The sequence below is a fragment of the Hippopotamus amphibius genome, chromosome 14 (genome assembly GCF_030028045.1).
Source record: "Hippopotamus amphibius kiboko isolate mHipAmp2 chromosome 14, mHipAmp2.hap2, whole genome shotgun sequence".
In the NCBI taxonomy this organism is placed as follows: domain Eukaryota; kingdom Metazoa; phylum Chordata; class Mammalia; order Artiodactyla; family Hippopotamidae; genus Hippopotamus; species Hippopotamus amphibius.
The window spans coordinates 35,989,356-36,001,568 of NC_080199.1; the positions used below are offsets into that span (position 1 = coordinate 35,989,356).

The window sequence follows — 12,213 nt, forward strand, 5'->3', positions numbered from 1 at the left end:
CTCCCCATGTATCCTCGTTGGCTGCTGCAACTACACCACATTCTGGAAAATAGGCAGGCACACTGGGAAGAACTGAAGAGAGTCAGAGTCTCGTTAGAAATGAAATGAGATTCTGGAAGTAAAATATACAGAAAGCAAGAATAAGCAGCAAAAGTGAAAAAGAACTCAGAGACACTTTGCTTTGAATTCTCTTCTAGGACACAGCTGTGCAGAACTAAAGTAGCCCAGTGCATTTGCCACAGATTAAGGAAAACAGCCCAAATGGCTTCCCCTTCTTGAGTGCCCACCACATGCCAGATCTTACGAGAACTTGTCTCGAACCCTCACAAAAACCTTGCTAGGCAGGCATTTCCATTCCCTTTCACCAATGAAGACTGAGGCTCAAGCTGATTAAACAACCTGTCCAAACACCTCACTGTTACCTACCATAGCCGGGGTCCAAACCTTGACCCATCGGATAGATAGATTCCAAAGCCATCCCTCTCTCCACCATTCCAAACTGCCTGTCAGTGTGTTAAATAGACATTCCAAAAATGTTTGTCGAACTAGTGAATAAAAGCAAGAAGTGAGTTCAGGAAAAAGGACTCCAAAATATGGGATTACAGCTATTAGAAGGATATAAATATGCATCAGTCTTGAGTAAGACTTTTGTGTTGTTTGAAGAACATACATCTGGAAGTGAGATTTAGTTGATGGAGAGAAAAAGAAAGAGGAGGTCTATGAGTAAAGAAAAGTTGCTAGAGAGAAACAACTATTATTTTAAAGAATAAGGAACCTAGGGCAGTATTGGAAGCCATCATAGGAACGTTGAAAACCAACAGATATGATATTAATAGGAACTTTGAAAAAAAAAAAACAATCCCAGCAGCAAAAACATAGATTGTTATGTCAATTCTACTTCTTATTTCAACGATGTTATGCTAGAGAAAAATGTGGCTCCTAATTAGCACAAAGCTATATAAGATTCTCATATTCATTGAACTTCATAAGAGCAAGCAATAGAATGCATAATTCAGCATCCTAAGTGAATTTAACAAATGATAGTGATACTTCTCTCTGGGGATATTAGGTACTAATAACATTGCTTATTCATGTAAGTGCTAAATGCTTTTTTTAAGTCTTAAGTCCTACTTAAATTAAGACTATCCAGAAATTCGATGCTATGGCACTAAGTTCTACAGGTTCATTATATATCTTAGGTTGTTTCCTTGTTACCAGTTTTACTTGTCTTTAATTGGGTCTTTTGTTTGAAAAAATCCTGATCACTCTTATTAGATTCATTGCCTTCTTTAATTAACTGACAAATCGATTGCATTATCAGTTCCACCATCTCCCCCATGCCCAATAGCACCTTTGATGCTGCATTCCTTAAGTAGAATAAGGGATTATTCACCAAAAATGTGGTGTAGGAAAAAAGTGGGATTTCCATTCCCTTTCCAAGAATCTGCCTTTTCTACTGAGTAGCCTCTGCCTCTTCTGTCACCCCTCACACCAGATCACCACAGTCATTATCACCTCAGTCATCATCACAACCAAGTCCTTCACAAATACATTCTCTGGCAATACTCGTGATTCGTAAGGCTTTAGCATCACTCCAAGTATATACTGAGCCCTCAATAAAGCAGTCTTGTCACACATGGTCCCTGTGTTCCGGAAGGAGTTTAACTCTCTCTAGCCTTATTCTCCACTCCTTTTCTTCAAATTTCTTCCATTGAAACAAGCCTACTATCCATTCCCCTTCTACAACTTGGTCCCATCTCCTTATATTTGTATGGACTCTTCTACTGAAGATGCTTTCCCTTCTCAAGTCATCAGGATCAGTGTAAATGCCACAGCCTCCAAGAAACCTGTGTTCTCCTCTCTGTAATGTCTATCTCTTATAAATCTCCTTACTGCACATCCTTACAGTTATTTATCAATCTGACTTTTATTCTAAAGTTTTATGTCTTCCATATAGTAGAACTTAATACTTTTGTTGATGGAATGGATGAATGAATGAATTTATAGTGTTGGTCTCAGTTTAGCTTGCAAGAGTTACACATCTTTCTTCTCCACTGGGATGGGAACAGAGGTGTTGGTATGCATGTATAAGTCCTCCTGGCACCTTTTAGAGTAAATCTCACAAAATAGACACTCACTGCATGTCTACTAATTCGAAACAAAGATAACATTCTGACAGAGACTAAGTGAGTGACTGCTGTGGAAAAGATGAAGTGTGAGAGTATTGTTATAGCAGCAGCAATGTTAGAGAATATGGAAATGCCTTTTAAGATCTAACTGACAGGGCTTCCTAGGTGGCGCAGTGGTTGAGAATCCGCCTGCCAATGCAGGGGACATGGGTTCGATCCCTGCTCCAGGAAGATCCCACATGCCGCGGAGCAACGAAGCCCGTGCACCACAACTATTGAGCCTGCGCTTCAGAGCCCGTGAGCCACAGCTATTGAGCCCATGTGCTGCAACTACTGAAGCCCACATGCCTGGAGCCCACGCTCCACAACAAGAGAAGCCATGGCAATGAGGAGCCCGTGCACCACAACGAAGAGTAGCCCCCACTCACCGAAACTAAAAAAAGAAAGCTTGTGCACAGCAAAAAAAGACCCAACACAGCCAATAAAATAAATAAATTAATTAATTAAAAAAAAAAGATCTGAGAAAGTGCCCCGACCTTCCCACTTAACGTGGTATTCTAAACTCAACTAAGAAAAAGTAAAGTGTTCCCATAGTTATGGAGGGGAGATTAATGTGTCTTGGCTCTGAGAAGAGGAAGAGGTCGTATCTCTTCACTCTTCATTTAATGATGCTCTAAACTGGTCTGAGAGACATGGCTTAAGAACAGCTGTCTACAGAAATTTGAGTGTTTTCCTTCAAAAAAGAAAAAAACACAGGACTTCCCTGGTGGTGCAGTGGTTTAGAATCTGCCTGCCAATGCAGAGGACACGGGTTTGATCCCTGGGCAGGAAAGATTCCACATGCCGTGGAGAAACTAACCACATGTGCCACAATTACTGAGCCCATGGGCTGCAACTACTGAAGCCCATGTGTGCCTAGAGCTTGTGCTCCGCAACAAGAGAAGCCACCACAATAAGTCCACTCACCACAACAAGGAGTAGTCCCCACTCACCGCAGCTAGAGAAAGCCAGCGTGCAGCAATGAAGACCCAATGCAGCCAAAAAGAAAAATAAATAAATAAATAAATAAATAAATAAATAAATAAATAAATATTAAAAAAAAAAACAAAGACCAACAGAATCCCTGATGAAAAAAGTGTCAACGGTAGTAGATAGATTGTCGGGAAAAGCTTGGTATAGGAGTCTAGAAACCAGGCTTCTATTTCAGGCTCTGCCACAGACAAGATATGCCAGAAGTATGCAGTGAAACTTGTGAAGCAGTGTCCTTAAAGAGATACAGCATGCTACTCTCCTCTCCTTTTTTCATACTTGCTAGCAGGAATGCTTTTATGATGGCTGGAGCTAAAGCAGCCATCTTAGATCTTTCGGTGATCTTGGAAATAGAATATAAGAGCACAGACAGAGCATAGATACTATCTCTTGACTTTGGTGTGAGAGTGAAATAAATTTGACAGACAAGTAAATTTCTATCTTGTTTAAACCAAATGAAAAAAAAAAAAAGAAAGAAAATGACAGATCCTTGTTCATGATCCTTGTTCTTTTTTGTTCTCTGTGCCTTCCTGGGATCTATAGGCCTGAAAGGGGTAATGGAGAAGTAGCTGTCTGCCCTGGTAGGCAAACAGTGGTCAGTGTCTCATGGTCCCAGTGCCTTTAAACAGCCTTAACGACTATGGAGTGGGAAGAAGCAAGTACATAGTGTCGTGCAAAGAACTTGATCTGAAGAATCAGACCAATCTCAATTTGAATCCTGGATCCAATCCTTTCCAAAAGTCACTCCACTTCTTGGATTCTCAGCTTCCTCATCTGAAAAAAGAAAGGGGGAGAACATCTTCTACCCCATGAGATCATTAGAAGGATTTGAGGATCGGTAGATAGATGGATAGACAGACAGACATTCTCTAGTACAACACCTAGCATTCCAGAAAAAAAAAAAAAAAGACATAATGCTTTCAACTTTGTTGGGAAACTTAATTGGAATGGATCCCATATTTACTGAATTTAGAACTGAAAGTAATTTGAGATCTTAAACAAATCCTGGGACTAGTGTAGATATATCAAAGATCTGAGGCTACCCAGACAATTGTGTTAATATTAGGTAAATCAGAGATCAGGGCAGTAAATATTTATAGCAAATACAAGCAATGGAAAGCTTTATTGTGTCTTAGAGGTGAAGAGTGACTCATGTGTTTGCATGTTCAGGCAAAGTGGGGTTGAGGAAGAAATTGCTTTTTTGTCTAGTTACTCAGCAAGGCTTTGGGAAAGAGGTGAAAATAGGGGAAGAAGGGGGCCTAGTTTAGCTAAGAATAGGTGGCGTCTCCAGGAATAAGGATTAAGAGAGAATGAGGAGTTGATTAACTCATCTAAAAAGACAACTCACAGGGACTGTAAAATAGAAGGAAAATAAGAAGCACCTGAGTTTCTTTTTCCTGATATGCGCTTGCACAAACTCACTCTATCCTTTTCTCATTCATTCATTCATCTACTTGATCATTTAACAGGTATTTAGCAGGAACTGAGAGCTAGGCGATGAGGGCTGAGCATGAAACAGAGCGCTGTGGACCCCACACTGTGCTGAGGTAAACACTCTCTTGAGTGTATAATTATAAAAGCATAGATACATGCTATAAGAAAACCCTCAGTTCACGCTTCCATATAATAAGGGATTGGACTAGATAATTATGCGTCTCCTCCATCTCCAAAACTATGTTTGTGAGTGAGAAAACTCACTTTGCAAATTGCACTTTGCAATTTGGCAAAGGTCATCAAACACAGAACAGTGCTGATTTCCAACGTTCAGTGCATCTGACATCCCTGAAGGGCTGGCTATTACCTGTGCAGGCACTTGTATGGACACTTGCCCCCACAAGCCTGCAGACCTAATCACACACGCACATGCCTGGGAGTAGCACAAAGCACTCAGGGAAATGTAGACATTAGAAAATTATCTTGGGAAATTATTGTGGGATTAAGGTCATGCATTAAGGTCAATAGGCAGATAACTGCATCAAGTATTTGCTGGTTTTTATAACGATACTAAGAGATTATCCTTCAGGGACTACATTTTTTATGTTTTTATGTCCAGTGGTTGATTTTCCTTTAACTCTATGAAATAAAGAAATTGTCATATGTTTTAAACATAAAAGCCATGAGTTCTTATGATTTTTTAAAAAATCTCAAGTAACTCAAAGCTGTTTAAATGCTTAAACTAGAAGTGTCTCTCCCTTCTTGTGTTTTGAGTCACTCATCTCAGATATATTAGTCACATTCCTTAAGGCTGAACCTCATTTTATTAATTTCTGAAACTTCTCTTTATGTAAGGGTATCTGGAGTTCTACAAGAGCATTAGAACAAGATCAGTCTGTTCTTAACTTGACAAATTATACGGTTTCTATGTGAACATTGCCCTTCTTCTTTCAGAGTCAGAGAGCATGAGAGTCGAGATGACTCATGGTTTCCCGACACTGGTGGAACTAGTTTGCTTCTACAGACCCTTAAATACCATCAGAGATGAACTCGATTCTTCCCAGCAACTTTTGAGAGATCAGATTCTAGACAAGCGATACATCATTAATAATATGTAACCTCAGTATAAGTTTAGCAACAGAATTATATCAGTCAAAATCAGGCAAGGAGCCGAGAAAGCCATTTTGCAAACCCCCAACGTTGTCCCCAGACAGGTCAATATTTAAACTTTCTTACGTGGATGTTTATGCATCAGAGCAGCTTGGTGATGTTCATTTTGGTGAGGGATATCAACGTCTTGATGTTACAAGCAAACACGTAGAGACATATTTCAAATCAAAAAGGAAGTCACAGATAGTTGCACAAATAGCATGCCAGTGCTCAGACCTCCTGTAAAGCTCAGGAAGCCAGGCTACATTTCTCTGCTTGACTGAATCATTGCCATTTTCCTCAGCACTTTCAAATTCTAAACTATCCTCTGTGTTCTTCTATTTTTAAAAGACCCTAGGTGTCAGAACCATGGTCCAGAGTATCTCAATATTTGCACATGTAAAAGTAGAATGAGTACACAGGGTGATAGGAAGAAAATAGAGTTTATAGGTCAATAGAGTAGTGTTAGGACTGTGCAATGTCTATTTCTTAACTTTCCTCCACCCAAGTTTCTTCATCTGTTTAAAAAAAAAGATAATGAGGTCTATTTCACAGGGATTTAAGACGATTAAACAAGATAATGCGTTTAATGTCTTATTCCACAGGTGTTGGTTACCATCCTCTTCCCTTCATAAAAACTATTGGCATTTTTCTCCACAAAGATTGAATAAGAATACACTTAACAGGGGGGATGGGGAAGCTGGGACTAAGTGAGAGCGCAGCATTGACATCTATACACTGCAAAATGTAAAATAGAAGGCTAGTGGGAAGCTGCTGCATAACACAGGAAGATCAGCTCAGTGCTTGGTGATGACCTAGAGGGGTCGGATAGGGAGGGTGGGAGGGAGGCTCAAGAGGGAGGGGATATGGGAATATATGTATAAATACAGCTGATTCACTCTGTTGTACAGCAGAAACTGGCACAACAGTGTAAAGCAATTATACTCCAATAAAGATCCGAAGAAAGAAAGAAAGAAAGAAAGAAAGAAAGAAAGAAAGAAAGAAAGAAAGAAAGAAAGAAAGAAAGAATATACTTAAAAATTTCCCCAAAAACTGGGATTAACCTATACACACTACTATATATAAAATACATAACCAATAATGACCTACTGCATAGCACAGATAACTATGCTTAATATTTTGTAACAAACTAAATGGAAAAAGAATCTGACAAAGAATATCATTTTGCTGTACACCTGAAACTAACACAACATTGTAAATCAGCTATACTTCAACTTTTTTAAAAAAGTTAGAAAAAAAATTTCCCAGAAAATCAAAGGATAATTTTCCAAAGAAAATAATCACCAAATTACTAATGAAGACACTAGATCAAAGATCACCTGTTAGTATGGTGGTTACCAAACTGAATTCATCAAGCTAAGCTTGGAATTCACTCTATAGCAAATTCCCCCAACACTGCCCCTGGTGGAGACAGTTCAGACTCTGTTACAAGTGCACCACTTGGAGCAGTTGAGGCTAAGAGGATGGGTCGTGGGGACAGGATGAGCTTTCCCCCACAGTCACCTCTAGCCTGTGGCATCCTCCCCAACCCTAGACTTAGGCAGGAGGTAGGCAAAGGTTGGGATTTAGTAACAGTGACAATGGTGTCATCTTCTTCTAATCTGAAAGGAAGGAGTATGTAAAAGTAGAAATAAATAAATTGGAGAACTGGAAGGCAACCACAGAGTATTAGGAAAAGTGGAAAGAGTATGGTTTATAGTTACCAGAGGGGGAAGGGAGGTGGGGAGTTTGGGATTAACAGATACACACTACTATAAATAAAATAGATAAACAAGGATCTACTGTATAGCACAGGGAACTATATTCAATATCTTATAATAACCTATAATGGAAAAGAATCTGAAAAGAAGATATAGATATATAGAGAGAGATAGATACATATTTCTCTATATGTATATCTGAATCACTTGCTGTACACCTGAAACTAACACGACATTGTAAATCAACTATACATCAATTAAAAAAAAAGATTTGCTGTATTTGAAAAAGTGCAAAGGGAAGACAGAAATCTAAAGATTTCAAACAGCAAAATAATTAAAGTACCAGTAGTAGTAGTGATAAGTTGAAAGAATGGGCAAGGAGTTAACTCACCAGCCTAATACTGATTCAGATTAGAAAGTGTAGGAAATATGATATTTTCAAATAATGCCATGAAGGAAGAGGAAATGAGATTTAAGGAAAAGCAAAGAACTTCATCCTTTAATAAACAGGTTTAGATTTCGCAGTGAGCAATTCAGGACAAAGCATGGAAAACTGGAAGATTCATATATTCAGTTCGCCCTTTCATACCAGCAATTACCTACTTAAAAGTTTTTAAAATAACATTTATAGTGTTTTTTTTTTTTTTTCTGATGGTAAGTAGGAAAAAAAAACCTCACTTTTGAAAATTTAAATATAGAAGAGTATAAACAAGAAAATAAAAAACATCAAGTGCGTCTAGAGATGTATGATTCCTTGGTCCATTTGTTTATTTACTCAACAAATAAGCCAGATATCTTCCTACGGATATACGATAGTGAAAGAAAAGAAAATGCCATCGTCTCTCAGAGGGCTTCCATTCTATTGGGAAGAGAGGGTGAACAAGGAAATTATAAATAAAGCATTTGGTGGTAAATGATATTCTAAAAGCCTGTCTAAGGACATAGGGAGAGGAAATATTACAGTAAGGCAGGTGTCTTTTACCATGAATGGTCATGTGGGGAGATGACATGTAGGCAAAGCCCTAAGAAAGTGGTGGCACCAGCCACACAGAGCATTCCAGGTGGAGGTCAGAGGAGGTGGGAAGGGAGGGTGTTTGGTGGGTATTAAGAACACAAGGAGTGGATGAATTGGGAGATTGGGATTGCCATATACACATTACTAATAAGAAAAAAAATAAATTGTACACTTTATATATATATATATATAAAGTTTATTGTATGTCAATCATATCTCAATAAAAATTCTTGAAAAAGAAAGAACACAAGGAGCCAGCGTGGCTGAAACCAAAAGTTCGAGAAGAGTGGTAGAGAATGAATTCAGAGAGAGAGCAGGAATGCCACTCAGGGAGGCTTTTGTAGGCCAATACATAGATCTGGCTTTTATTCTGAAGGCTTTGGGCAGAGGAGTGACAGTATCGAACATATTTTAAAGGCTCACTCTGGCTGTTATATGAAGAAAAGAGCATGGAGGAGAGAAGGACTGGTACCAGGACCCCAGTGAAGAGACCTCTGCAGTGATCCAGCCAGGGGGCCTGAGCCGGAGAAGAAGCTGGTGATCGTGGAAAGTGATCAGATTCCAAATGGCTTGAAAGGAGAGGTGAACACATTTACTGTTGGATTGGTGGTGGGTATAAGAGAAAAAGTAAGTTGAGAAAAGATCCTAGATATTTGACCTGAATAATTGGAGGATGGAATTTCCCTTCACTGAGATGAGGAAGACTAGAACAGGAGTAGATTCAGGGATTCGTGTCTGAGAATAAAAACATTTGGAGATAGACAGGTCAAGTTTGAGATACCTATTAAGTACCCATGTGGAGATATCCGAAAGACATCACTGATATGTGTAATGATATATATGTTACTGAGGTGTGATCATATACACTATTCAGTTTTGTAATATCGTAGGAGTACTTTTCCCAACCTTCAGTGTTCTTTGAGAATATTATTTTTAAACTTCATTGGTAGAATGGGGGTGTTCATTCATCTATTTTCACACATTAGTTTCACATTTATCATTATATGTAATGCTTTAATAAAAATCCTTGTCAACCTCACTGACTATCTCCGTAAGAGACATGTCCAATGATAGGGTCAAAGAGTGTGAAAACTTTTAAAACCCTTGACACATATTAAGTTACATTCCCAAAAGGTTATGCCAATTTACAATCTCACTCTTAGGTCTAAACCTGCCTGTTTGACTGTACTTTTGTCCATACAGGAGATTATAATTTCCAAGTTTTTCTAACTCTATAGTAAACATTATCTATCAGTGTTTAACTTACCCTTATCTGATGTTTAGTGAATATGAACATTTCTTCATAAGTGTATATGCCTTTTGAATTCTTCTTTCGTAAATTACACACTCCTATCCTTTGAATTGATCACTTTTGAAGTTAACATTTAACATTGAAATAATGGTAACTAACAATAGTAGTAGCTAAAACAAATTGTATGCAGCAGGCAGTGCACTAAGCAATTGATGTGCATTAATCCTCATGACATTATTAATATTCCATTTGCAGATGAGAAGATTTAGAATTAAATTTAGGATTTAAGCTTTAAGTTACCGAACTAGCCAGTGCTTGAGCTGAAATTTCAACCCCCACCCCTGCCGACTCCAGAGCCCACCAAAAGTAATCATATTTAGTAATCTGAGAAGAGAACCAGTTCAGAGCCTGGAGAAAAATGTGAAAGGTAAGATCTGAATTTACTCCAGTAAGAATTTACTAGGACAAATAAATGCAGGGCAGAAATGTTATTTTAGCATTTTAACTACTCTGCTTAATTGAATATCTGTTAGGGGCAAAGGTTCACAGAAGATGCTGGGGAAATGCAAAGGAGTGCCTGACAAGCTCATTTATAGAATGAGAACTCTAAGCCTGTCACCCTAAATAGGGCTGACCTAGTCTCAGGTGGAAAGTTCTGGTTTTGAATTTATCTGAATTATATATAAACTTTAATTGCTACACTTTAAGAAGAAATGTTGGAGGGAAAATATCAGGTGCTCGAAAAGATGATTTTGGAGGATAATTTATTTTCCTTATAGTAGATGTCCTCAAGAAAGAAATAGTAATTAGAACTAGACTTAATTTTTTTCCTAATGTCATAAAATATTTTTAGAAAAGACACTGAAATCTCCTCCCTGCTTTCCCACAACCAGCCTCTGACCTCCTTTGGTTGTACCTTCCTAGGCAGATTTTTATTCCCCCAAATGCACAGCGAGCCATGATCCTGCCCAGGGCAGCTTCAAGCTTCATTAGAGTGACTCTTGCATTTCAGGATCAAAGTTTCACTCTAAGTAAGTAGGTGGTTATGCCCATGGCAGTGAATCAGGGACAGCTCCTCAATAAGGAAGAATAGACCGAGGGATTAGGTGAGGATGCCTGCAGGTTGTACAAGGTCTTTGCCAAAGCCCTTGGAAGATTCCATTCTCTCCAGGCCATGGGCAATGAGGGGCAGCCAAGACAAGTAGATCTCAGTGTAAAGACAAACCAGAAAACTACAGCCCTGTGAACTTACATGGCTTATAAAATTAACCAACATATTGTTAACAGATCCCTGTACTCATCATCAGAACTTTCACGTGACATGGATATAGTGCTTGAAAAGTTGAAAGTGGTAAGGACAAGGAAGACCTGAAGGAAAGCAGAAACTTGGTTGTAGCCCTGGAGTTACATCAGGAGTGTCACTGAGAGATCCTTCTCCGTGCTTGGGAAGAAAATGGACATGACTGGCGGCATAGGCTTCGAGGCCTGCTGGGCTCAGGCCTCCTCCAATTTTGAAAAGAATATGTCTTTTTCAGAGGCAACCGGATCTCAACGGAGTGGTTAAGGAAAGAAAAGGCAACAGAGAACTCTTCTATTAAATCATAACTTTATGGAAATTAAATAATAATCATTATTATAAAAAATAGTTGCCATTTGATAAATATGACTATGTACCAGGCACCATGCTAAACGCTTTACATGGGTTATCTTCTTTACTACTCATTCATAACGCTTTGAGGTAAATACTATTCTTATCTCCATTTCACAGGATAGGCATCAGGTAATGTGCCCCAAATGACAGCGCTAGTAAATGGTCGAGCTGAGATGCAAACCCACATCTTCCTCCTAGCAAAGAGCAAGTGCTTAATCATGACGCTGACTTTCTCCTCTGAATTTGGCAAGAACAGTTTTGCTCTAATTGTATTTTATAGGTAAACCATTGTATGTGCTATAGATACTTAATATATATCTTTCCTCACTCCTGTCCTGCCTTATTTTCTTAGTCATATTTTCTCCTGGCCCCAGTTTTGTTATTTATTAATCTATTTGCTTCTATTTAATAGTTCTTTTTAAATCCTAAAGAGAGAGCATAAACAACTAAATGAAATAAGTTTATTTTAAAGTTTAAAGATTTAACAAATTAAAAAAAAAAAAGAACAAATACATTCATTGCCAAGTGCAAGACTAGCTCTGAAGCAAAATGCTGTGAGTACTTGATAACATATTCCATGTTTCAATATTGAGCAAAGATAGGAAGTAAAGCATACCTAAAATTGTATTAACTTATATTACCACAATAGAATCAATTCTTCCATTCTGAAGGCATTAACTAGAGCAATCTCTGTGAAAACTCTTCAGCCAGGAAACGTGATTAAGACCTTTACTATACATCTATTCACATGCACCCCTGATAGCAGAGTTCCCACTCACCATGATTAGTTAGTGGGTCAGCCTGAATCATAAGAAAGAATGCACCTGGCTGAA

At 38.4% G+C, this 12,213-nt stretch overlaps 1 long non-coding RNA gene across 1 annotated transcript; it reads left to right on the forward strand.

Annotated features, from left to right (window-relative positions):
- Window positions 1-8,928: 8,928 nt before the first annotated feature.
- Window positions 8,929-11,302, forward strand: LOC130835801 (uncharacterized). Its single transcript, XR_009049040.1, has 3 exons — window positions 8,929-9,059; window positions 9,985-10,156; window positions 11,017-11,302. It is a non-coding gene; the product is annotated as an uncharacterized LOC130835801 (long non-coding RNA).
- The last annotated feature ends 911 nt before the right edge of the window (window positions 11,303-12,213 follow it).